Here is a 23,921-nt window from a genome sequence, read left to right as displayed (position 1 = left end):
GGCTGAGGCAAACAAGCGGGCGGATGGTTTTATGCCTTGTCCATGTGTTGGCTGTAAGAATGATCAAAATTACTTTAAGTCAAGAACCATTCACATCCACCTATTTAAGTCCGGTTTCATGCCCCACTATAATGTTTGGACCAAGCACGGAGAAAGAGGGGTTATGATGGAAGACAATGAAGAAGAAGAGGACGACGATAGCTATCCTGGCCATGGTTTCCCTGAATACGATGATACAACAAGGCGGGAAGAAGCTGAGCCGGTAATGCGGGAAGAAGCTAAGCCGGTAATGCGGGAAGAAGCTGAGCCGCCAATGTGGGAAGAAGCTGAAGAAGAGGCATCAGATGAGCCCGCTGATGATCTAGGTCGGGCCATTGCCGATGCAAAGAGAAACTGCGCAAGTGATTTGGAGAAGAAGAAGTTGCAGCGCATGTTAGAGGATCACAAGAAATTGTTGTACCCGAATTGCGAAGCTGACAAGAAAAAGTTGGGCACCACACTGGAATTGCTGCAATGGAAAGCAGAGAATGGTGTATCTGAAAAGGGATTTGGAAAGTTGCTGGTAATGATAAAGAATATGCTTCCAAAGGACAACGAATTGCCCGAGAGTACGTACGAAGCAAAGAAGGCTGCCTGCCCTCTAGGGTTAGAGGTGCAGAAGATACATGCATGCCCTAATGACTGCATCCTCTACCGCGGTGAGTACGAGGATTTGAACGCTTGCCCGGTATGCGGTGCATTGCGCTATAAGATCAGCCGCGATGACCCTGGTGATGTCGAGGGCGAGCGCCCCAGGAAGAAGATTCCTGCCAAGGTGATGTGGTATGCTCCTATAATACCACGGTTGAAACGTTTGTTCCAAAACAAAGAGCATGCCAAGGCGATGCGATGGCACAGAGAAGACCGTAAGAAAGACGGAAAGTTGAGAGTACCCGCTGACGAGTTGCAGTTGAGAAAAATCGAAAGAAAGTACGAGAAGGAGTTTGCAGATGACGCAAGGAACGTATGGTTTGGTCTAAGCGCAGATGGCATTAATCCTTTTGGGGAGCAAAGCAGCAACCATAGCACCTGGACTGTGACTCTATGTTTGTATAACCTTCCTCCTTGGTTGTGCATGAAGCGGAAGTTCATTATGATGCCAGTGCTCATCCAAGGCCCTAAGCAACCCGGCAACAACATTGATGTGTACCTAAGGCCATTAGTTGAAGAACTCTTACAACTTTGGAATGGAACAGGTGTACATGCGTGGGATGAGCACAAACAGGAAGAATTTGACCTAAAGGCGTTGCTGCTCGTGACCACCAATGATTGGCCTGCTCTCAGTAACCTTTCAGGATAGACAAACAAGGGATACCGCGCATGCACGCACTATTTGAATGATACCGACAGTATATATTTGGACAATTGTAGGAAGAATGTGTACCTGGGACATCGTCGATTTCTTTCGACAGGCATCCCGTAAGAAAGAAAGGCAATCATTTCAAAGGTGAGGCGGATCACCGGACGAAGCCTCGCCACCGTACTGGAGCTGATGTACATGATATGGTCAAGGATTTGAAGGTAGTCTTTGGAAAGGGTCCTGATGGACAACCTGTTCCGAATGACGCTGACGGACGCGCACCCATGTGGAAGAAGAAATCTATATTTTGGGACCTGCCCTATTGAAAAGACCTAGAGGTCCGCTCCGCAATCGACGTGATGCACGTGATGCGGGAAGAACGCCGCCACCACTTCGCCCACCACGATCTGCCATCACTACCGCCGCCATCCACCATGGCCACCCATCGGGCTCATCAATCCAAGGAAAAGGTAAAGACTACCGTGAATCCTTAACCCTAACCGATCTAGAGGACTCAACATTTCACATGTTGAGTTGATGTTTTCGCGACATACAACACAAGGGCAAAATTAGCCACTGACTACATAATTACAGAACTATATAATGTTGATAGAAATAGCAACCCCATAATCATAACCTATTATTTTTATTTTCTCCAAATTGGCACTAAAAAGTGCCAATGAGAAGATGGAGAGAAAAAGGACATGGGGTTGCATTTGAAATATTTAAGTTCAATATATAACTAAAATATAAAGCATAAGGTAGTTGTGTCTATGTGATGTTGATTACTTGGCTAAACTAGAAGAGATAACCTGCACGTTGTCACGGATTGGTAGGTTGAAAACATGGATAATTAGTTATGATGTGATGGCAAATGATTTGGTATCCATGCATGATTTGTTGATGTGAAAATGGTTGGTTGTATGAAAAAGTAGTTAATAGGTGGGTAGATTAATAACGTGACAGACATGCATGGTTTGTTGACGTGGAAGGGCTGCATGCTTAGAAAAAATAGTTAGTGGGTTGAAACTAGAAGATAATGTTAGTTGCAATAATAAATACATATAAAACATAAATAATACTCCGTCCGTCTCATAATGTAAGACGCTTTTACAAGCTATGTTAGCTTGTAAAAGCGTATTATATTATAGGATGAAGGGAGTATTTATAAAAACTAAAAGACCAGATACATTGATCATCACTAAATTCTATCTCGATATTTAAACTCCTGCTTCGACATGTATACCAGAGCACAAATGATGGACCGCCAAGAAGCAAAAAAAATAATAATAATAAGCTCCCAGTTAACTAGTAACTGCACACTAGCTCGAGCTCGATTCATGTAATGCAAGCTGCGCTTGTGTTGCGTTGTGGGACAGAGATCCAATGACATGCCCATGGCATGTCAGGCAGTAACATGGCCGTTGGATAAAAAATGTAGGGTCTCACTTTCACATACTGTAGCAGAGAAACATTATATAGGTGTCTACTGTTCAATGTCCTGTAGAGACGGTCCTGTAACACTGACACTTTTCATCATTGTTATAGATGGCTGAAAGTCTCAAACGGATGGCTGAAAGAGGGGGGCATGTTACAGTACAGTTCACCAGTGAAATGCCCATGGATCTCAGTTACACAGGCGGGAGGAAACTAGTCAGTGAGTGAGCACGCAATCTGTTTCTCTCTTTTCTCATGCTACAAGGAGTGGACGAATCCATTTTATAGGCTGGCGTCTCTCCACCATCACTAATAGCTATATGAGAGTGAACTATATGCACCAGAATTTCAGTAACGATAGGATACCAAGAATCCTCAAATCCAACACATAATACCAAGAATCTTAAAATCGTCTCTGCCACATATGTTCTGAGTTTCTACAACAAGAACTGTGCGCATGCATGCACCATTGGAACCTACTACAGAAATCTTTCAGTTGCTCTGAGATCAAGTAGCCAGCAGTGTCTTCTATCACACAAAAGTTAACCTAAGGATAAGCATTGACTACATCACAACACAGATGATAATTGCTTTTACTACAAAGTTGATAACTGACTCATGTATTAGGACCAAGACAGACCAAGGGCTCTCATTTTGCTAATGTTGCGCTGTGAAATCTGCCACTACGAAATGCTGGGAAGACCTCCTCGCAAAAGAAAAAGGTTGAGAAAAGAGCATGCGTGTGCGAGAAGATTGCTTCGGGGCTCACAATTGGCGTCAAGGTTTAATCACATTCAAAGCTCTTGACTTGACTCGTGAGCACCTCTACTAACCATCAGGACAATGACTGCAGGTTCACTGACAAAAAATGAGTAGTCCCTACTTCAAGAGTTACTATTTTTACTCCAGACCCTGGTTTGAGAGTAACTTCTCGTCCACCTGCCACGTGTCACTTCAACTATAATAAAAAAAAGACCTGATCTAAATTTTCATTTATAGTTGAAGTACCAAGATTTTGTGTTTCTTTATACGAAGAACATGAGCCGCGACCGTTTGCAACAAAATTCTTCCGTTAATACGGTAAGCCAGTCAATAGAGGAGAAGAGCCAAAGGCTGACCCAGAAAGTGAAAGCTTCTGATTACCCAGTGGAATTGTTGCATATAAAGGACCCGTCTCTCCTCTTAACGTTTCAGTGTGCCCGCCCAATACACCTGAGGTTTCCTTCCAGCAATGGCAGCTCAGACTGGAGCAGCAGTCCTCCTCGCCAGCCTCCTCCTTGCTCTTGCAGCCATCGCCAGCAGCAACACTGAAGGTACATGCATACATGCTAATTACTTTGCGTCTCCCAAGTGACTTCCTTGTTGCTCAAAGGTTTTGTGCTGCTGATTTACACACAATTTTTGTTGGTATCCGGAGGCGACATACTTTACGTGCAAAGGCAGGCGTGGAATGACCCGAACGGTGTGCTGCAGAGCTGGGATCCGACCCTTGCCAATCCCTGCTATTGGTTTCATGTCAGCTGCAACAACGAGAACTCCGTCGCCCGAGTGTATATATGCCACCCATGTTTTTCTTCACTCCTCCTTGTTCTGAACTGAAGGCCGAAACTGAATTGATCATGGTTCTTATCGACATTCAGAACCTTGTGACTTGGACAAAAGTTCCACTACCTGAGTTCTTCCTAACTGTGCGGGGATTTGGGGAATGCAGGCATCTCAGGCCCCCTCATTCCTGAACTGGGCCAACTGAAGAGCCTTCGATACCTGTAAGTTCTACTGCAACTTGCTGCCGAGTGCAGACCTGTCAAATTACACTCAAAGTTTCCCTACAGTACAGAATGACATTCTCATCTTCACAGGGAGCTGTATGAGAACAAAATGAGTGGACCAATACCGGCGACGCTGGGAAACCTGAGGAGACTGATCAGCCTTGATCTTTACAGCAACCATCTCACAGGCACGATACCGGCCTCGCTCGGGAACATAGGGTCGCTGCGTTTCCTGTATGAGTCCTGCTGCAGCAAGCTCCTTTTCTGATTACGAGATGCTACGACACCTATCGTCTCCAAGTGCTGAAAACAATCTGTTGGTGTCTCTCTGCAGAAGGATCCATCGGAACAAGCTTGCAGGAGGTATACCGGCATCGTTGGGTCGTCTGACGAAGCTTCTCAGGTTGGAGCTTCAGGAGAACATGCTGACCGGCACGGTGCCGCCGGAGGTCCTCTCTCTTGTTCTTGTCGGAGAATTGACTAAGCTGTGAGTAGTAGGAGTACATACAGTTGGTTTCACACCACAATTTGCATCTGTTTTCCTCCTTCCTTTCCCAGTGACTTCTGGTTGACGCGATATCTTTTATCTTCACACAGAAATGTTGCGGAAAACAATCTCACCGACACTGTCAGATCATCTAAACAAAGAGGTGGGATGCATATTATTCATGTGACATGTATAGCTAGAGGTTTGGTGCTTTGTGCTCACACGAATTTCAAATTGGCATCACTTGCAGTGACTACGGTCATCCAAGACACGCTCAACTGAAGACTAGAAGCTGAGCAGCATGGCAAACTGAACTTTCGTAAGAATAAATTGAATGGTTTTCCGTTCTGAAACTGCCGACAGTAGCTGCATGCAGCCTGAGCTTTTGTAGACCTCTGTTCCGTTAAGAGTCAGGGCTTACCTCTCCTTCAAGAAACAATAGAAGAAATACATAGTTGAGTCCATTGTTATTAGCAGGAAATTCAAAATAATGATTCATCCTTGTGGTTTATCTTAGTCACATCCATACTTCTACGTCCGTGTTTGAGCGGCAACTAATTCCGGACGGAGGGACAACTAATTCCGGACGGAGGGAGTAGCACATGGTGCTTCGGGAATCTTGAAGCTCTGATGCTCAGCAAAGATCTTCGGTGTGCACGACAGTCGCCAAGGATGATGAGTGAAACACTCGCCCGAGCAACCATACATGAAGAAGAGTACATAGCACACAGATTTATCTCAAATATAATGACACATAGACATAGCTGTGTCTATCCAATAGCACGTCCAAATGTACTGATAGCATCACAACTTTGGTTCAGAGAAATAAAGGATAGCAGCTGCTGCAGCAAACAATGACCCACAAACTTAACAGACTAGTTCAAGACTCACATCAATGACACAAACAATAGCTTATAGCTATGATTTATTCTTAAATAATAAAGATGGTGCTAAATAGGGCAGTCTTCCGATAGAAATCAGAAATGCAGCCTTCCTCCATATCACGCCGACAAGACTTCATGCTTCATCACACAGTAACGGTGATCACCCCTGTTCTCAAGTCTTACTCTTCATCCCCCTAAAGTAACAACATCGGATCAAACATTAGCAAAGGGAACACAATTAAAGGCATTCCTTTGTATATAAGAGCACAAGAGTAGCTGGCACGATTCGGTACAAACCTTAAGTTCTTTGCCTCGATGAGCTTGTGGATGCCTCGGCCTCCTGCCGCGGCGTGTTCCGGTTCCGGGCCAGCACAGGCTCCTCCCGGACCAGATTCACTGGAGTTTCAATTGATTGCTATTCAAAGTCTTCGTCATACTCCTCGTCAGACACGTCCTCATAAGCGTTCACCTCAACCTGGTAGCGAAGAATCCCTCCTATCCCACCAAAGCCCCTGCAGAACTGAGATCCTTCCTGCGACTTGTTTGTGATGAACTCCAGTGTGCAACCAAACTGCCGATAGTTTTCGGCAAACCACTCCAGTAGCGAGGTATTCTCAACCACCTCCAGGTCTGCAGATGTTGCCTTATCTTTGAAGTTGCTCTGATCTGCCTCCTGTGCCTTGTTGAAGTGCTTCACAGAAGTTTCTCCAGTGGCAGAATTCTTCAGGACGTACCGGTTGATGTCAAGATTTTCCCACACAATCAGTGTCTCAACTGCACCCATTTCAAGGGCAGCCATGGTGTCATCCACACCAAAAACATACTTTCCAGTGTCTTGGCTTATCTCCTCAAAGTACTTCCCAATCAGCTTCTTTTCTTGGATGAACTTGACATTGGAAAGGACTTCAGCAGATATCTCAATGGCCTGGTTGAAGCCATTCTCTCCGCCATAAGAAACATCAACCACCTTGAGTATCTTGGTTGCCAAGCGCTGATCAAACATGTCAGACTGACTCAGTTCAGTCTTGAAGTCAGCAGAACCAGCTAGAATGAGCCCAGAAACATTTGGCTGACTGGTGGCAGGGTTGATGAAGAATTGTGTAGCAAGCTCAGCTGTCTTGCGCACATAGTTGTGGCGTTTCTCCATGCGCAGACGGGCAAAGCGAAGTGCTGACTGGCCTCCTCGTCCATGCTTCTTTGGGAGATCAACAGAGAACTTGTGAAGAACCTCTCTAGTGTTGCCACTCAGTGTTCCAAAAAGTGTTCCGTTACCATCCATGACAATGAAGCCAAACTTATCATCAGACTCAAGCAGCTCATTCAATGCCTCAGTGTGGAACTTGTTGTCACAGAGATACAGGGAAGCATTAATTGGCCTGAATGGCTCAAAGTCAAAGGTGACTTTCTTCTCTTTGCCCTCATCAGTCACGATGGTTCCAGTATAAAGCACCAATCCATTGGGTGGAACTCGATTGTACAGCTTCAACCTTTGCTGAGCAGAGGTAATAGCAGCCAAGACAGACTGCCTGTTGACCCTGCTCTTGATGTTTGAGGCAGTTCCATATTCATCACCCAACATCTTGGTTACTCTGGAGACCTGATCACGAGGTGGCATGATCAGCGATATCATGCTTGTCCCATTCCCACGCGCAGCATCAAGCCCTTTAATCAGCTTCTTAACTTTCCAGATCTCAATGTTCTTGTCGTTATCATGACCGTCCGCCATCTTGGTTGTGTTCCCACCTCTGCCTTCACCTACAAGACAGAACATCCAGAGTAAGTATAAAAAATGCTAATAGTAGCTGTCGAGAAAGCTGAATAACATATTATTGCCGGAACAGAAGTAGGAACACATCAAAGCATCATATAAATGAGAAATGTAACTTTCATTCTTGCAGTCGTGACAAGTAAATAACACAAACAAATGATGAACAGGTTAATGGACATACAATGGCAGATAGGAATTGCTGCAAGTATTTATAATGATGTACATATACATAATCAAAGAGAAGCATGGCAAAAATGATTTAAAGAATAAAAAATCTTCAGGCCAAACAAATGCTGAACAGGTTAATGGACATACAATGGCAGATAGGAATTGCTGCAAGTATTTATAATGGTGTACACATGCATAATCAAAGAGAATCATGGCAAAATTGATTAATTAAAGAATAAAAAATCTTCAGGCCAAACAAAGACAACGGTTCCAATGGCACTAAATAGGGAATCTTCTTGAATAGGACATGGCACAGATATATCAGTGGTGAGGATGTATACAAAAAAACAGACAGAGCCTGGCATATTTTAGGACAAACAACCACAAACTGAAATAAGCATGTAAAAGACAGAAAGTACACTTGGATTTACGGTTGTACGCATGTATGTACAAAACGACAAATGCAGAACCAGTTAAACCATGTACCATAGTTGAGGATCCTTGGGACCCAGCAATCAAGTGCAAAATAAAACTATCTAATTATGCGCCTTCAGATGACTGATACTACCAGCTGCATAATAATGCGAAAAGGTCTTTCAAACAATCGAACAGCAAATCCATCATCTTCCATGTTCCCATTGAAAAATTATTAAATAATCTATTTACTCCCTGTGAAATCGACCTCGACTAAAGCGAAGCCCTCATCTATCTATTCTACCAACAACATGAAACAAGGGAGGGGGCACCCGAGGCTTTGCGGACCAACTGGATGCCTGCTCAACCAGTTAAAACAGTGGAGCAGAGTTGATGGTCCTATCATCCTACAGACCCAGCACTCAAATGCATAACCAACAGTAGTATATAACAACAAAATGCACACGACGTTCAGAGTGGGTGATACCACCAGCCGCACAACGAGCACGCCCAAAGCTGAAAATTCAAACATGAGTCGGAAAAAAAAAACTCACAAACAGTCGCACAGCCAAATCCGTCATCTTCGACGCCTCTGAATCTCTACCCGACAAATTTCCGCGGACAAATCGCAGCCAATCCAATCGTCGCCACTAAATCGACCTCGACCAGAGCAACGCGCCCATCTACACCAAAAATCCTCCCCGACACCAATTCCCAAACAAAAAAAAAACAAAAACAAAAAAACAGGGGAGGGCGCCGCGGGCTCGCGCGCCGGCGGCGGATCGGCCCGGGCGCGATCAGATCGAGCACTCCCGAGGCCAACAAACGGCGCGACGATGGCACGCACGGACGGGCATAATCGAGCCGGCACGGGCCAGGAAACTCGCCGGCGGCGGCTCGCGAAGGAATAAATAGGTACGTGCATACGGTTGATCGAGAGAGGGAGGCGGGCGTGGTTCGTTACCTCGGTCGGCGGCCGCCGGCAGGAGGGGGAGGGGGGCGGCGCTAGGGTTTGGCTGGAAGAATCTGGGTGCGGCGGTGGCGGAGGAAAAATCGGGGGGCGGGCGGCTTTTATGCGTGGGGGGTCGTGTGGAGTCCAGGGAAGAACCCAACCTCGGATGCCTGGCCCCGGACGGACTCCGCGGCCCGGGCCCGCCCGCTCGGAGAGCGTGGGCCGCGCGATCGGGATCGGACGGCGGGGGCGCGCGCGCAGGCCGGGTCTGGGCGCTTCTGGAGGAATATTGGTTGATTTTGGGTTGACGCGTGCGTCCCACGCGCCGTGCTTTTGCTTTTGCTTGACCCGCGAGGAAACGACGCTTCTCTTTTGTTTTGTTTTCTCTCGGACTGGATGGAAACGGGAACAAATTCTCTTCTCCTGGCGCCGTGCTTGCCAAGTTGATTTTCCACCGCTCCTACTTGTATGATTGCAAAAAGGGAAAAAAGTTTCTTTTTTTCGATAACGGCAAATGTTTTTTTTCTTCGGAGAAACCTCCGAACTATTCATGATCCGAAAAACAATACAGAGGACACCAAAAGTAACAGAAAAGTACAGCTAGGTTCATGGACTAGCTAGCGACGACGACGACTACAGCCCCTAGAGCAGGACGAAGGCGCACGGTCATCATCATCATCGCCCCTGTCTAGCCGAAACCGGGTAAACCCTGCCGTAGTAGACAGTTGGGGAGTCATCATGGTAAGACCCCACGTGACTGGCGCACCGGAGCAACAACCGTCACCGATGAGGTGAATCGTAGAACGAAAGGTTCAAAGTTGTGGACAAACGACCAAAGCCGAAGTAAGACTAGATCCTAACAGATCCGTCGAATACCAGAACAGGCCGAAACCCGCGAGATTCAACGGAGGCACACGCCCACCGGCGACGCTAGATGCACCATCGAGACGGGGATCGGACGTGGGCGACATTACTCCTGTTAGGGGACATTGCTACCGCCACACAACCCAAATCGAGACACCTTCATGGCCCAAAGGTCATCAGAGACGAGGAGGACCGATGGTGGTGTCGATGGGGAGGAGGGAAACCCTAGGCGCCTAGTAGTCGCTTCTTGGAAAGAGGTAAACGTTGTTTGGATGGTCGTCTATTCACACACAGAGGCCACGTGGACTGATGGTGGCGTCGATGGGAGGAGGGGAAGCCCTAGTCGCTTGGTAGTCGCTTCTTGGGAGGAGGTAAACGTTGGTCGGATGGCCGTCTATTCAAACCAAGACATAGTTGAAACAAGTTTCTGACATGGTAGCATTCCCAGGTAGGAGTTTCCGATACTTATGTCGAATCACAAGCTTTTCATTTGTCATTTTGAACCATGTGTCGTCGGAATAAACCTGACAATACATATGGGGGTATTGATGGAGGAGCCATGAACATGCAATGGGAATAGATGGGAACAAACACGGGAAATTTACCCGATTTGGATTCCCTCGCTAAGGGACAAAACCCTACTCATGTTGTGAGATTATGCTCTTGTGTGTGAGATTGCAAAATTAACAACCCTCGGTATGATGCACCGACCATGCCTTATATAGCACAGGACATAGCTAGGAAACACCAACGACTGATTAATTTAATGCTATCAGTAACTGTCTATTGAATGACGGCCGTTATTACTGCTAATTATTGCATGGGTAACGTCTAAGGGGTACAGGTTAAGGTGTTTGGGCTAAAGGGTCTCCCGTGATCGGGGCAGGGGGTGCACGATTGGGATCGGGTGGTGGGGGTGGGTGTTCAGGCAAGGTCAGTGTGTTTCTTTTGGAATGTAGTTGGGACTTTCTTTATTATTGCTTTTAGAGGAGGAATATTCGTTGATTTTGTTTGACGCGTGCATCCGACGCGAGGAAGGGCAACCGCTTGCTCTGCCTGGCCCATGATGAAGATTCTTCTCTTTTGTTTTTTCCTCTTGGATGGAAATTGGAAGAAGGGAACAAATTCCGTTCTCCTGGCGCTGCACTTGCCATGTTTCCAAGGAGCGCGTCATTGATTTTCCATAGGTCCTCCTATCATGAAGAAGAAACCCTAGCACCCAAAAAAACAATATCCTCTTCCTCAGTCAGACCTCACTCCGGCATCCTAAGTGAAGGGGATGGGTTCATCTTTTCTCGTCCTTTGGGTAGTAGATTGTGGGTCAAGGTGACAGCGCTTCGAGGGTGATGTCGGTGTCATATCGAATAAAAAGTCCTCCGGCTTTAATCCTGCCTCGGTGATGCTTCATTAGGCGTTGTTGAGGAACTCTGGAGTTTTTGTACATTGTTTCGTCAAGGATAACAGGTTTGTTATTTGTGTCATCTATCGACGTGGTTCCATGTGCATCCGCGGCGACAACTTCGTCTTCTTCAACAACCTCTTCCCTCGAGCCTTCGGGAATAAAGTCATCGGTTTGGCATGGCGATACTAGCACGAATGCCTATCTAGATATGCTTGGTTGATTCTCAATCTCTATCATATGCAATGGTCTACTAATATGGTGATTCAACGGCATTTATTTCTCTATTCGTCTTTTCCTCTTCTCTACGGGTGTTTGGTAGGGTGCATGAGGGTAAGAGTTCCCAATCCAATTCACTTTTGCTTGTTTGATAGGGTGCATGGGCTCACATTTGTAAAAAAACTGTTCATAATTTCAAATATTGTTTAAATTTTCAAAAAATATTATGCATTTCAAATTTTATAGAATTTCAAATTTTGTTTAAATTTTTGAAAATGTTCAGAATTTAAAAATTGTTTAAATTTTCAGAAAATGTTCAGAATTTCAATTTTTTAATTTCCAAAAAATGTTTTGAATTTAAAGTTTCGTTTAAATTTCAAAATTGGTTTAATTTAAAAAACAAAATTCAATATTTTATAAAATTCAAAAAAGTCCAGTCTTTCAAAATATGTTTAAATTTTCAAAAAATGTTCTGAATTTTAGTTTTTATTTAAATTTTCAAAAAATGTTTGGAATTTTAAATTTTGTTTATATTCTCAATAAAAGTTTAGAATTTCAAAATATTTTAATTTTTTCATGTTTTTTAATTTTGTTCACCATTTAAAATAATTATTCGGAATTCGAATTTGTTCGGCATGTCTAAACACATACAGGCTGCCAAACAAAGTCTCAGCTCAGCATGTCTCAGTGCATACACCGCTGTCAAACAACATCAAATGCATGGACTCAACATGTCTACACTCAGTATGTATGAGAGGAGAACAACTAGGCTAGGTCCATACATGCTACTAAACACACCCTGTTCCTTGCAAGTACCTCCGTGGGTGGGTTTCTAGATGTTCCTATTATTGACGTAGGCCATAGTGGTGCAACGATGAAAAATTAGTCTTGGCTTTGACAATAACTTAGCCCCCCTGTGTTTTACCTTAGTTTTTGTGTATGTGGGTTCAGTTACTCTATCTAACTAGAGAATACCCAGCGCGTTGCTGCGGGAATCGATTGCAATATATTTGAGTGATTTGGTTGCATGAAACATGCATAAGTGAATTGATAATGTATGAACTAAAACTAAATATTATATATTGTATTTGATCATTGTGTACTCCAAAGATATTTTGAATATAAGTGGCATAATATAATGGGAAAAAAGTCATGCATGTTTAGTGGACCTTTCATGTGGTGGCATGTGTGGTGAAATAAGATGTGTGCGTGGGTCAACTAATAATGATTTTTTCCCCATGCATGTCATGGCGGGCCTTTGATAGAGTGGTATGTGTGCATGTTAAGATAATAGAGGTAGTGTGGATGGAAAATACGAAGGAGAACCTGGGTACCAGCACACCCTATATGCAAAAAATAAATAAATTAGTGATTCAAAAAATTCCAAATCTTTTTTGTATCAAACATGATCAATTATTGTAGTTGTATAAAAAGATTCGTCAAAGAATGACTTTCATTGCATCTTGGGTCGAAGATTTGGCAAAAAAACGCTATATACAAGTACTATACACGCTATATTGTCGTCATAAACTTGTCTTTTTGCCCTGAAGTCAATAGGAATCATTTCTTGTCCAAACTTTTTATACTAGTACAATACCTCATCCTGTATGATTCCAAAAATCATTTGGAATTTTTGTACTTTTTTGAATTACTATTTTTTTTTACATATAGGGTGAGCGGGTACCCGAGAGCACCAAGTTCCCGTCCTAGTGTGGATGAACTATTTAAGTATATAGAATATCAATTATCTCTCACACAAAAAAATATAATATAAGTTCACATTTATTTATTTAGAGACATTAAAGCTGCACAACTTTGCAACCTTCTCAGGCCATTAGTGTTTTCATCAGTCGGATCATCAGTTTGTGGCGTTTTCGGCCAAAATCTATTTTGGTGTTAATCCCGCTTTAGTTCACTGTGTTTGCTGCAATCAAATAGTTTCATTGCCGGGCCGCTGCTCCGGGGGCAATTTCGAGCGTCTGATGTGAAATTGGGCCTAATGGGCTTCTAGGAGTGTTCGCCCCTTCAACCAAAAAAAATACACCCCTCCTCACAGGGGCACGACTATGTCTCGCTCCAAGCGAGAAGAGTCAGCTCACGCTATACGCGCCCGCCCAGCTTGCGCGAGGCCACTGTCTTTTTTTTCTTTGACCTTTTGTTTTCTTTTTATAGGTTTGTTTACACTTCCAAAAATTCTAAACATATATATTACAAAATATACTTTTCGTAATGTTCTGAATTTTTTATCATGCATTCAAAAAATGTTAAATGTGTATAGAAAAAATGTTGAGCATATATATGAAAAATGTATACAAAAAATATACAATATGTGTAAAAAAAGTTGATAATGTATTTGCAATATGTAAATCAAGCATTTGAGAAAGTTAAACAAATATTTAAAAAATGTTAATTAACCATTCAAACAAAGTTGAATGTGTATAGAAAAAATGTTGAACATGTATTTAAAAATTATGAAATCTTTTGATCATTTATTTAAAAATATTACAAGCATATAAAAAATTCTAACAAATTATTTAAAAAATGTTAATCGAGCATTTGAAAATGTTAAATGTGTATATAAAAAATGTTGATCATGCATTCAAAAAAATGTTAATCTTGTATTTGAGAAATGTTGATAAAGCATTTGAAAAATGTTAAATGTTCTTGGAAAAAATTTTGACCATGTATTAGAAAAATATTGATTTTGTATTTGAGAAATGTTAATCATGCATTTGAAAAAAGTGTATGGTGTGTATAGGAAAAATGTTGACCATGTATTCAAAACATGTTAATCAAGCATTTTAAAAATCTAAAAAACATGTATAGAAGAAATGTTAACTATGTATTAGAAGAATGCTAATTTTTTATTGGAAAAATGTTAAACGTGTATTAGGAAAAAATGTTGTTGGTATATACACAAAAAAATCTAGAATGAAAACCAAAAGAAATGTGACAAACTAAAAAATGAAACCCAAAAAAGAAAACAGAATAACCAAGAGAAAAAGAAAATGAAAAATAAAATTGAAGAAACAAATAAAAAACAATGAAAAGCAAAAAAAACATAGAAGAAAAACGAAAAGAAACATGCCGGAAGGAAAACAAGTGGAACCTAGGGTCATTTCGCCTCAACTACATCCTGCCCTATTAATTGATCAGAATCCCGTTGCAATCTATCTAGGAGATCACGGTTCGAAACCCCCCGCAGCGCACCTGCTTAATGCGAGAAATAGTCTCCACGCCACATAGAATTGTCCTTTCGTAGCTTGCGTGTGGGCGGACGGAAGATGGCTTCTTCCCCGTTGCAGTGGCGCTCGTCGTTGTTGCAGAGTTCCTAGGGGTGTTGTGCATGTGGTGGTGTAGTGTTGTATCGGGCGTTGCATCGGCTATGAGAACTATTTTTTGTCGGGTGGCAACGACTTCACTTCAAGGGCCTTGGTCCTCCAGGGCTTAGGTACGATGACTTCCCGTCTGGCACATCATACAAGGAGTGGCCGGCTCAGACAGTGATGTACGTCTACGGAGTGGCGGTAGCATCGCCCCATTGTCCCGCTTGTGAGGCTAGAGTTAGTCAGGCTGAGAAGGTAACCGATGTTGATCGTTGTTCCGGCGATGGATTAATTGGTAACAGCATTTGGTGGTCTGGGAAAATATCCAACGCTCTCTACATTTAGGTGCTCCCATGCTTTATTGTCTCAAAATTTAATTTTAAACATTTCAAAAATTCGGAAGAAAACAATTGATGTTCACAAGACATGTATCTACAACCCCTAAAAATGTCAGATCCAAAATTGAAACATAAATTGAGAAACAAACAAAAAAGAGAAATCTTGATGTGAATAGTATTGTTTTAGTTTTTGTCTTCCTGTGACACTATTCATGCTGGATTTTGTCTTTTTTGTTTCTCAATGTGTTTTTCAAGTCTGGATCTGAATTATTTAGAGATTATTATGGACACATGTCTTGTGGATAAAAAAAAAATACATTTTTTTGAAAGGTACGAAATCAACTTTTAGAAACATTGGAGTATGGGAGCATCGAAGTGTTGGGAGCACTGAATACTTAGTGGTCGCGGGGGGGGGGGGGGGGGGGGGGGGGATTAGTGGTCCTTGCGTAGCATGTTGTTTCTTCTCGTATTCGATCATGTCTCGAGTCATACTTGCATAGATGTTAAGCTAGGCGTCACTTGCCACCTGGTCGATTGTGCCATGGTCGTCCACATTGACCATGTAAAACAAGTAGCTTAATAATGGCATGATGATCCAAAAATTGGGCTAAGGCGCATGGCGGATGCAAAGCCACACATCATAAAGCTCGTGAATTCTGTTTCGATAAATGATTTTAGGGAGAAAAAGGTCAAATAAAACGCAAGGCCAAATAGACAGGACTATTGCTATGGCAGATGAACACACAACAGACTTATTTCAAATATGGTGTCACACTGAATCTATCCGATAGCACATTCAAATATAGATGCTGCAGCTAAAAGTAACAATAGTAATGACCAACACAAACATAACTCAAGTTCAAGTAGTCTCAAACAGAAGAGACACTTAATAGTAACTTATAGGTATGATTATTGGTTCTGAACAGGATAGTCTTATCATGGACCCAATCACGCTGTGAAGACTTCACTTATGCACCAACGGCATGCTTCGTCACACTGAATATCTTATTAGTCAGGGGCAATGATAGCGGTATATATATAGGTCAACTGATAGCAATTGGTTTTACCAGCTGAATGACCGTGAGCAGTTCCATCAAATTGTTAAAACAGTACAGTATTTGAAAAAACCAATAGCCTAGGATCAGCAGACAATTCTAGGGAAAATGTAATCTTGCAAAAAAAAAAACTACAGTACCAAATAAATCAGCAAATTTTCAAACAAACAAATCCAAGGCCAAGTGAACAGAAATATCGCCATATCAGATCAACAGACGCACAATAGATATTATTTTTCAAATAAATATAGGGTAGCATCACAACTTCGGTTCAGATAAGCAGCCCACAAACTTAACACACAAATTCGAGCATCATACAAGAGACGCTTAATAGTAACTTATAACTATGATTCTTCTTGCTAATAATGACAGTACTAAATAGGATAATCTTCTGATGGAGATCAGAATTCCTCCCAATCACGCTGAGAGGACTTCACTTATGCAGCAGCAGCAGCATGCTTCATATCACCGTTTCTTTAGTCTTCCCGTCTTGCTACAGTAAGATGTATGTTGTTGGGATTGCACAATGTATTGCTCATGTGCAAAGGCACGTATATATGATGTACAAGAGGTGGGCCATGACCTCAGCTATACAAGGAACTAGGAGGTGGGCCCAATACACAGATATGCACAACACATATACTCAACACCCCCCCCCCCCCCCCCCCCCGCAGTCGAAGCGGCACCGCTGCTGACGCAAAGACTGGACCGAAACTCCTCAAATGACGCCGTAGGCAAGCCCTTGGTCATGATATCTGCAAATTGTTGGGAAGTAGGGACGTGTAGAACACGAATATGGCAAAGGGCCACCTGTTCCCGAACAAAGTGGATATCTAACTCAATATGCTTGGTCCGACGATGATGGACCGGGTTGGCGGAGAGGTAGACAGCCGAGACGTTGTCACAGTAGACCACCGTAGCACGATCCACAGGACAAGAGAGCTCCTGGAGAAACTGGCGAAGCCACGAACACTCGGCGATGACGTTGGCCACCGCACGATACTCAGCCTCAACACTGGAGCGAGAGACTGTAGGCTGCTGCTTGGACGACCATGATATGAGTGATGGTCCAAGGAAGACACAATAGCCCGAGGTGGAGCGACGAGTGTCAGGGCAGCCCGCCCAGTCTGCATCGGTATAGGCGGTGAGGGCGGTGTCAGCGGTGGTGAAGAGCGTTATGCCGAGCTCCATAGTGCCGCAGGCGTAGCGAAGAATCCACTTGACAGCGGCCCAGTGAACATCCCGAGGAGCATGCATATGAAGACACACCTGCTGTACGACGTACTGAATCTCCGGTCGAGTCAGAGTGAGATACTGGAGAGCACCAACGATGGACCGGTAGAATGCAGCATCTGAAGTGGGAGAACCATCCGAGGCAGAGAGCTTGGCCTTCGTATCAACAGGCATAGCCGCGGGCTTGCAGTTAAGCATGCCAGCGCGATCCAGGAGCTCATGGGCGTACTTCCGCTGATGAAGAAAGAAGCCATCCCGATGTCGCACCACCTCAACACCGAGGAAGTAGTGCAAAGGACCCAAGTCCTTGATGGCGAACTCAGCTCGAAGACGATCAGTGAGCTGGCTGAGGAGGCTAGCTGTACATGCCGTCAGGATGATGTCGTCGACATAGAGCAGCAAGTAGGCCGTGTCAGAGCCCTGATGATAGACGAAGAGTGACGCGTCCGAGCGGGTGGAACGGAACCCAAGCTGGTGTAGGAACGCCGCGATGCGCTGGTACCAAGCGCGCGGAGCCTGCTTGAGTCCGTACAAGGACCGCGAAAGCAGGCACACGTGGTCGGGAAGCGCCGGGCCAACAAATCCGGTGGGCTGCTGGCAGAAGACCTGCTCCTCGAGGTGACCATGGAGGAAGGCGTTGGAGACGTCCATCTGGTGCACTGGCCAAGCACAGGAGACCGCAAGATGGAGAACCGTGCGTATCGTGCCGGGCTTGACGACCGGAGCGAAGGTGTCGGTGAAGTCGATGCCAGCACGTTGTCGGAAGCCACGAACGACCCAGCGCGCTTTGTAGCGATCAAGGGTACCATCAGGACGGAGCTTGTGTTTAAAGACCCACTTCCCGGTAATCACGTTGGCGTGCCGGGGACGGGGAACAAGCTGCCACGTCCGCTTGCGCAACATGGCGTCAAACTCCTCCTGCATCGCAGCCATCCAGAGCATGTCATGAAGAGCAGCTCGAACGGAGGACGGCAACGGCGACGGCTCAGAGGTGGACGTCACATGGACGTAGTCATCCGAGGCGTAGCGCGAGCTCGGGCGAAAAAACGCCCGTACGGGCGCGGGTGACCGGACCAGCCACAGGCGCCGGGGGGGGGGGGGCAGGCGTCGGGGGCGCCGAGGGGGCCGAGGGCGCCGAGGGGACCGCGAGGGCCGCGGGCGCCAACGTCGGGGGCGCCGGTGCCACGGCTGTAGGAGGCGCCGCATGCGGGGGGCGCGCCTCAAAGCTAGGGGCGGGCCAAGAGAGGCGCACGAGTGCCCTGGGAGAGGCGTCGAGGAGCCTGCGTCACCGGTGGCGGGAGGAATAGCCGGGGGTACCTGGTGAAACGGAAACACATGCTCATCAAAGTAAACGTGCCGGGAAGTGAACACACGGTGAGAGACGGGATCGTAGCACCGATATCCCTTGGAGTCGGAGGGGTAGCCGATGAAAATGCAAGCGACAGAACGAGGTGCGAGTTTGTGAGGAGCGGAGTCGACAATGCTAGGATAGCAAAGGCACCCGAAAATACGCAAGCCATCATAAGAAGGGGGCGTATCGAAGAAAAGATGGTGAGGTGCATAGTTCCACCGTGGGCGGCAAGGGCGAAGGTTAAGGAGAAGAGAAGCAGTGGCGAGTGCGTCCGGCCAGAAACGAGGCGGCACATTAGCATGGAACAGGAGCGTGCGAACGCAGTCGTTCAGAGTGCGAAGGACACGTTTGGCTCGACCGTTCTGCTGGGAAGTATACGGGCATGTGAGACGAAAAACTGTGCCGTGGTGCGACAGAAAAGTGCGGAAAGCAAGGTTGTCGAACTCTTTTCCATTGTCAGTCTGAAGAGCAAGGATGGGACGCCCAAACTGCGTGCTGACATAGGAGTAAAAAGCCGTCAAAGTGGGGAGTGCATCCGACTTTCTGCGCAAAGGAAAAGTCCACACATAATGAGAATAATTATCAAGGATAATCAGATAATATAAATAGCCCGAATTAGTAGGAACCGGAGAGGTCCACACATCGCTATGAATCAACTGAAAAGGAAAAGAAGCTATGGTGGTGGAGTCATTAAATGGGAGGCGAACATGTTTACCGACACGACAGGCATGACAGGTGTGATCCTCTATCTTATGACAACTGAAACTGAAACTCCTAAGAATATGACGAAGTGTGACGGGATTGGGATGACCCAAACGAGCATGCCAGAGATCGACGCCGGCGGAGAGAGCAACCGGTGCGGTGGTGGCGGTGGACGGCGAATGCACCGGATAGAGCTCGTCGAGGCTGTCACATCAGTGAAGTACCATCCTGGTTTGAGCGTCCTTGACACAAAATCCAAACTCGTCAAATTCAACAGTAACAGGATTTTCACGAGTTAAACGACGAACGGAGACAAGGTTCTTAATAAGATGAGGTGACACAAGTATGTTAGACAAAGTAATATGCATGGAAGTAGAAGGAAAAGAAGTGTGCCCGGCATGTGTGATAGGGAGTGTGGAACCGTCGCCGACAATGATGCGGTGATCGGTGGTGACGGGAGTGAAGGAGGCAAGATTATCAGGATGAGCAAACATGTGAGCCGTAGCCCCGGTGTCCATGTACCAATCATCACCTCCGGTGTAGTTGTTCAGCGTAGGAGTGGCATGCAGCCCGATGAGGAGCACCGGGTCCCAGGGCGCCGGCGGCAGGGCCAGCGAGGGGGACGGACATGCCATGGGGAGGCCGTAGCCGCCGCTCAGCTGCGGCGGGGGGTACTCTCCATACAGTTGCGGAGCCGCGAAGTACGCATGATGCACGGGAGGGGCGGGAGCCTGCTGGCTTGCTGACGACCCCCACCAGTATCCGGAAGACTCGTATGCAGGCGAAACCCCGTACGCAGGCGGAGACCCGTATGTGGATGTGGGCGGAGCCCCGTATGCTCCTTATGTAGGATACCTGTGTGTGGAAACAGGCACGTCGTAGGTGGCGGCCGCCCCATACGGCGGCGGGGCCGTGCCGTAGGGTGCCGGCGGCGGGACGGTAGAGACGGTGGTGGACTGGCCGACGGATGCCATCGCTGGTCCGACGGCGGCAGTCGGCGCGGTTGGGCGGCAGCAGACGCCGAGTACTTCCGGCGACGAACGACGATGACGAACGAAGCAAAACGCTGGATTCCGATCAACCCCTCGGTGCAAAGCCAGCCTCAATTAGCTGATCGATCTTTTCTTGGACGTGTACTAGTACTTCCGGCTGCAACAATCACGGGATACACGCACGGAGTCAGCTAGCCAATCGATCGTTGCCTTGATCGATTCCAGCACCAATAGATACGCACGACCACTTGATTGTTTGATGGCCGCAGGCGAGCGATGCTGGCGAGCGGATCGGGTGAGGCAGCGATTGGGCGGGTAGCACGCAAGACTGGCGAGCGGATTGGGTGAGGTAGTGATTGGGCGGGTAGCACGCAAGACTGTCGAGCGGATTAGGCGAGGCTGGCGGCGCTGGGTAGCGCGCGGCTGAGAGGAGCGGCGGCCGGCACGGAAGACGTGCGGGCGGCGGCGGCGGCCGCGGACGGCTAGGGTTAGAACCTAAAAACTGATATCATGTATTTTGTTGGAATTGCACAATGTATTACTCGTGTGCAAAGGCACGTATATATGATGTACAAAAGGTGGGCCATGACCTCAGCTATATAAAAAACTAGGAAATGGGCCTAATACACAGATATACACAACACATATACTTAACATAAGAAAATTGAATTGAACATTACAACATGATCATTTGTTTATAAGAAAGGAACTGCTAGAATTTAGTACAAACCTTAATTTTTCCTGGATGAGCTTGTAGATGCCTCGGCCTCCTGTCGCGGAGCGTTCTGGTTCCAGGCTACGGCAGGCTCCTCCCGGACTGAATTCACTGGAGTTTCAGTAGATTGCTCCTCAAAGCCTTCATCATACTCCTCATCAGATGGGTCTTCGTAAGCGTTCAAGTCAACCCGGTAGCGGAGGATCCCTCCTATCCCACCATAGCCCGAACAGAACTGAGATCCTTGCTCCGTATTGTTCGTGATGAGCTCCAGTGCGCAACCAAACTGCCGATAGTTTTCGGCAAACCGCTCCAGCAGCAAGGTGCTCTCAACCACCTCCAGGTCTGCAGATGTCGCCTTATCTTTGAAGTTGCTCTGATCTGCCTCCTGTGCCTCGTTGAAGTGCTTTACCACAGTTTCTCCTGTGGCAGTATTCTTCAAGATGTATCTGTTGATATCAAGATTTTCCCACACAATCAGTGTCTCAACTGCACCCATTTCAAGGGCAGACATGGTGTCATCAACACCAGAAACATACTTCCCAGTGTCTTGGCTTATCTCCTCAAAGTACTTTCCCATCAACCTTTTTTCTTGGATGAACTTGACATTGGAAAGGACTTCAGCAGATATCTCAATGGCCTGGTTGAAGCCATCCTCTCCACCATGAGAGACAGTGACAACCTTCAGTATCTTGGCTGCCAAGCGCTCATCAAACAGGTCAGATTGACTCAATTCAGTCTTGAGGTCAGCGCAACCAGCTAGAATGAGACCAGAAACATTTGGCTGGCTAGTGGCAGGGTCAATGAAGAATCTAGTAGCAAGCTCAGCCGTCCTGCGCACATAGTTGTGCCGGGTCTCCACGCGCAGGCGGGAAAAGCGAAGTGCTGACTGCCCTCCTCGGCCATGCATCTTTGGGAGATCAACAGAGAACTTGTGTAGAACCTCCCTAGTGTTGCCACTCAGGGTTCCAAACAGCGTTCCATTACCGTCCATGACAATGAAGCCAAACTTATCATCGGACTCGAGCATCTCATGCAGTGCCCCGGTGTGGAACTTGTTGTCACAGAGATACAAGAACGCATTAACTGGCCTGAATGGCTCAAAATCAATGCTGACCTTCTTTTCTTTCCCCTCATCGGTGAGGATGGTTCCGGTGTAAAGCACCAATCCATTGGTGGGAACTCGATTGTACAGCTTCAACTTTTGCTGGGCAGAGGTAATAGCTGCCAAGACAGACTGCCTGTTGACTCTCCTCTTGATGTTTGAGGCGGTCCCATGTTCATCACCCAACAGCTTGGTGACTCGACATACGTGATCACGGGGTGGCACGATCAGCGATATCATGCTTGTCCCGTTTCCATGGGCAGCATCTAGTCATTTGATCAGCTTCTTGAATTTCCACATCTCGATGTTCTTGTCGTTATCCATATTGGTTGTGTTGTTACCTCTGCCTTCACCTATAAAATAGAACATCCAGTATATGTATAAGAATGCTAGTATGATCACGTCTAGAAGGCTGTGTAAACATGTTATTCCAGGAGCAGAAGTGGCAATAAATAATCTAAGCGTCATATAAATTTCATTGTTACAAAGAATAAGGTATATGAACATTCAGTCATGATAGACAAAGAAAAAAAAAGTGCTGCTGACATATAATTGCAGGTAGGAATTGCTACATAATCAAAGAAAAACGTTGAAAAAATGATAAAGATTCAGAAACTTCAGGCCAAAGACAAGAGTCAGAGAGGCACTGAACATGATATCTTTTTCAGACAGAGCACAGATACTGTCTATATAAGACCACTAACTTATGATAATTCATACCATACAAGATCAGGGACCAATAACAGAGTTGATGATTACAGGAGTACTAGTAGTAACCCCTAAATTCACATGTTCAGAGGGGTGTGGTACTAGACTACTAGTACTACCAGCTGCATAATGAATGCTCCCAAAATTCAGACACGACTAGCTGAGGTGAGAACATCCAGCAAAGAATTGCACGCCAAATCCATCATCTTCCTATGTGATATCCCATCGAAAATCACAGCAGACAAAGTAAAATAAGGGGCGTACGTACCCCTGGGCCCTGGCTCGCCGGACGGGTGCCCGCGACCCCCTCCACCGTCGGCGGATCCACCCAGATCCCACCGCTACCTTCTCCCCGAAAACCCGATCGGATCAAACACGCCTCAAACCCACCAGCGACACGGACATAATCGAGTTTAACTATAGATCGGAAGAGGAAACTAGCAATTCACGAACATAATGAAACTAGCTAGAAGGGAAGAGGAGAGGGCGACCGATGTTGTTACCATGGCGAGAGCACTCGCCGCCGTGCGGAAGGAGGGAGCTAGGCTGCTTCGGCTTCATGGCGAGAAAAAGCTCGGGAGTCTGCTCGAATCCGGCGGGAGAAACAAAGGAGGGCGAAAAAGCTCGGACGGTAGTTCGATTACAGCAGGTGAAAAGTCGGGAAGCTTTTATATATACGGTACGGGACAGCTTGCT

At 46.0% G+C, this 23,921-nt stretch overlaps 3 pseudogenes across 2 annotated transcripts; 1 reads left to right on the top strand and 2 right to left on the bottom strand.

Annotated features, from left to right (window-relative positions):
- Positions 1-2,595: 2,595 nt before the first annotated feature.
- LOC125545988 (uncharacterized) lies at positions 2,596-5,309 on the top strand (annotated as a pseudogene).
- A 444-nt stretch (positions 5,310-5,753) lies between these two features.
- On the bottom strand, positions 5,754-9,386 carry LOC125545987 (eukaryotic peptide chain release factor subunit 1-1 pseudogene; annotated as a pseudogene). The gene is made up of 3 exons (XR_015598991.1): positions 9,231-9,386; positions 6,214-7,671; positions 5,754-6,110 (listed from the first exon to the last, which is right to left on the bottom strand). The product of XR_015598991.1 is annotated as a eukaryotic peptide chain release factor subunit 1-1 pseudogene (transcript).
- A 7,276-nt stretch (positions 9,387-16,662) lies between these two features.
- On the bottom strand, positions 16,663-23,880 carry LOC125549252 (eukaryotic peptide chain release factor subunit 1-2 pseudogene; annotated as a pseudogene). Its single transcript, XR_015598990.1, has 3 exons — positions 23,729-23,880; positions 21,428-22,870; positions 16,663-16,912 (listed from the first exon to the last, which is right to left on the bottom strand). The product of XR_015598990.1 is annotated as a eukaryotic peptide chain release factor subunit 1-2 pseudogene (transcript).
- Positions 23,881-23,921: the final 41 nt, after the last annotated feature.

This window comes from Triticum urartu, chromosome 3A, assembly GCF_056163025.1.
Source record: "Triticum urartu cultivar PI428250 chromosome 3A, HENAU_Tu73, whole genome shotgun sequence".
In the NCBI taxonomy this organism is placed as follows: domain Eukaryota; kingdom Viridiplantae; phylum Streptophyta; class Magnoliopsida; order Poales; family Poaceae; genus Triticum; species Triticum urartu.
This window is presented reverse-complemented; position numbering and strand designations above follow the sequence as displayed.